The sequence below is a fragment of the Eptatretus burgeri genome, chromosome 3, assembly GCF_056783735.1.
Source record: "Eptatretus burgeri isolate ZD-2024b chromosome 3, Ebu_testis_v1, whole genome shotgun sequence".
NCBI lineage: Eukaryota > Metazoa > Chordata > Myxini > Myxiniformes > Myxinidae > Eptatretus > Eptatretus burgeri.
This window is the reverse complement of record NC_140963.1, coordinates 133,896,332-133,900,542: the sequence shown is the minus strand read 5'-3', so window position 1 is coordinate 133,900,542 and position 4,211 is coordinate 133,896,332.

The following is a 4,211-nucleotide window of genomic DNA, read 5'->3' as shown; positions in this document are numbered from 1 at the left end:
TATATATATATATATATATATATATATACATATATATATATACGTATATATATACATACATATATATATATATACATATATATATATATATATATATATATATATATATATTATATATATATATACGTGATATATATATATATATACGTATATATATATATATATATATATATATATATATATATATATATATATATATATATATATATATTACGTATATATATATATATATATATATATATATATATATATATATATATATATATATATATATATATATATATATATATATATATATATATATATATATATATATATATATATATATATATATATATATATATATATATATATATATATATATATATACGTGTATATAAATATATATATATATATATATATACATATATATACGTGTATATATATATATATATACACGTGTATATATATATATATACGTGTATATATATATATATACACGTGTATATATATATATATATACGTGTATATATATATATATACGTGTATATATATATATATATACGTGTATATATATATATATATACGTGTATATATATATATATATATATATATATATATATATATATATATACGTGTATATATATATATATATATATATATATATATACGTGTATATATATATATATATATACGTGTATATATATATATATATATGTATATATATATATATATATATATACGTATATATATATATATATATATATATATATATATATATATACGTATATATATATATATATATATATACGTATATATATATATATATACGTATATATATATATATATATATATATATATACGTATATATATATATATATATACGTATATATATATATACGTATATATATATATATATATATATATATATATATATATATATATATATATATATATATATATATACGTGTGTATATATGTATAGATATGTTTGTATATGTATATGAGAGGGTGAATATACTGGTTCTGGCTCACTTTTCCCCATGTAAATGAATGGGGGATTTTCAGCGATTCATATTTTTTTCCCTAAAAAATAAACCCCCTTTTTATCCCAAGGTATATTTATTTGTCTCCCCTTTTAACCTGGGGATACTTTTTTTTTCAAATAACCCATGCAATAAGATAAAGATTTGTTCAAGTCGTAAAGTGGTAATGTGATTTGTTAAAGGTGATTCTAAAGAAATATCTGAAACGTCTCAGCCTCGGGACACTCTTTTTCAAATAACCAATGCATATTGTTTAGCTCACTCATTGAACCTATAAAGATTTGTTCATTCTCAAATTCCTTCAATAGTTTAATTTTCTTTGCACAATAATCCCCATCTAAAATATTGAAAAACAAAACATTTGAATATTTAAATTTTTTAAGATACCCCTTTTGTGCCATTACGAAATGATAAACTTCTCTTAATGCTCTTGTTTGACCACCTCCTGAGCCACAGGTTATTTTTTGTTAAGCCCCGCCCACTTTTCATAAGCCCGCCCACTTTCAAATGGAATTTTTTAAAGCCCTGCCCACTTTTCTTTCAGCCCCGCCCACTTTCACGAGGCATTTCATGAGCCACGCCCACTTCCGAGGAATTTTTTATAAGCCCCGCCCACTTTTCTTTAAGCCCCGCCCACTTTTCACGAGGTATTTATTATAAGCCACGCCCACTTTTCCTAAGCCCCGCTTACTTTTGTTAAGCCCCACCTACTCTTACATCATTTCCAGTTCATCTCTGACTCACAAAGAAATCACAAGAAAATTCCAGCATGTTATGGTTTTGAAAAATTGCCCAAAGAAGACCTGCGTGGGCTTGCCCAGGGAATTTCCAAAGGAAACCACACCCACCAGTCTTTCCCTAGAAAAGCCTCAAGCCCAGGCTCCATTTTAAACATTTTTTTTGCTGGTGATGGTGTGATGTGTGCTTGCCTGGAACTCTCCGACTTGTATGGATCTAAACCTCTTATCCATTGAGGTAAGATTTTATTTTCCTATTTTCAAACTTTAATTGAAGCATACTCATTTAATAATTAAATCACTTGATTAATACATTATTATTTTCTCTCACAGGAAATTGTTTCTGAAATACGAAATGAAAATACTGCTTTTGCTACAACTTGGGGCGAAATTGTTGGCTTGGTTGAAGACCTTATGAGCGACCAAGACCCACAGAACGAGCAAGACCTTGAGTGGAATGACTGGGGTTCCTTGGAACTCTCTGACTTGTATGGAACTAAACCTTCAAGTTGATGAACTGGATTCAAACCTCTTATCTGTTGAGGTAAGATTTTTGTTTTCCTATTTTCAAACTTTCACTGAAGCATACTCATTTAATAATTAAATCAGTTGATTTATACATTATTATTTTCTCTCACAGGAAATTGTATCTGAAATACGAAATGAAAATACTGCTTTTGCTACAAGTTGGGGCGAAATTGTTGGCTTGGTTGAAGACCTTATGAGCTACCAAGACCCACAGAACGAGTTCGTCCTTGATGATCCAACCAAAGAGTTATACCTTGGAGACCAAAGTCCTGAAAGAGTTTTGCAACAATAGTACTCATTGTGAGTTATCAAGACAATACCCCCTGAACAAGTTATACCTTGATGAGCCAGAATACAAGTTTTACCTTGGAGACTCACAATTTTCAGACATTTTGAAAAATGGAGTTTTCCTTGATGATCCACAGTTATAATATGTGAGATCTATCACTGAAACCCATCAAAATTGGAAAAATGGAGATTTCCTTGATGATCCACAGTTATACTATGTGAGATCTATCACTGAAACCCATCAAAATTGGAAAAATGGAGATTTCCTTGATGATCCACAGTTATACTATGTGAGATCTATCACTGAAACCCATAAAAATTGGAAAAATGGAGATTTCCTTGATCCACAGTTATACGATGTGAGATCTATCACTGAAACCCATCAAAATTGGAAAAATGGAGATTTCCTTGATGATCCACAGTTATACTATGTGAGATCTATCACTGAAACCCATCAAAATTGGAAAAATGGAGATTTCCTTGATGATCCACAGTTATACTATGTGAGATCTATCACTGAAACCCATAAAAATTGGAAAAATGGAGATTTCCTTGATGATCCACAGTTATACGATGTGAGATCTATCACTGAAACCCATCAAAATTGGAAAAATGGAGATTTCCTTGATGATCCACAGTTATACTATGTGAGATCTATCACTGAAACCCACAAAAATTGGAAAAATGGAGTTTTCCTTGATGATCCACAGTTATACTATGTGAGATATATCACTGAAACCCATAAAAATTGGAAAAATGGAGTTTTCCTTGATGATCCACAGTTATACTGTGTGAGATCTATCACTGAAACCCACTATATTTCTGGAAATTGTGATTCCACCTTGGAGTCTTGGATAGATGGTTATATTTTTGAAGACTTGAAATGTGGGTTCTTGCTTGATAACTCACAATGTGATACATATCTTGGAAACTCAACAGGAATGTGGTTATACCTTGGAGACTTGGAAAGTTGGGTTTATTTTGGAGACTTGAAATGCTCCCACTCTTTGGGATCTAAACCTATCAAGAAAGTTCTTACTCCCTTTTTCCACATCATCAAACCTGAAAGCCTTAAACGACAGAATTGGAAGAAGAGAAAAAAACATAAAAAATATACATTTTTCGTTCTGAGATGAAAGTGCAGGCTTACTCCCCCTTTCTACGTCATCAAACCTGAAAGCCTTAAAAGACTGAATTGGAAGAAGAGAAAAAAAAAAAATGTAAAAAAAATATATAGGTGGAAATCTCATTTTGAAAAAGACATTGTGTTGGGCGAGGATTGAGTTGGGGTTGAGATTTTGAATGTGAGGGTTGGGACACGCACACACACACACACACACACACACACACACACACACACACACACACACACACACACACACACACACACACACACACACACACACACACACACACACACACACACACACACACACACACACACACATCAACACATCAACAAACAAAGTTAAGCCTCAACTATTCAGTTGAGGATTCTGTGTTTGGGGTTCACAGATCTAAGAACGTCCCCCCTTGACACACATTATATACTGTTATACACCTCGGACTTGGCCCTCGAGTGTCCACAACGGTGTATAGTAGGAGGGAGTGAAGGGACAACCCATTGCTCCCA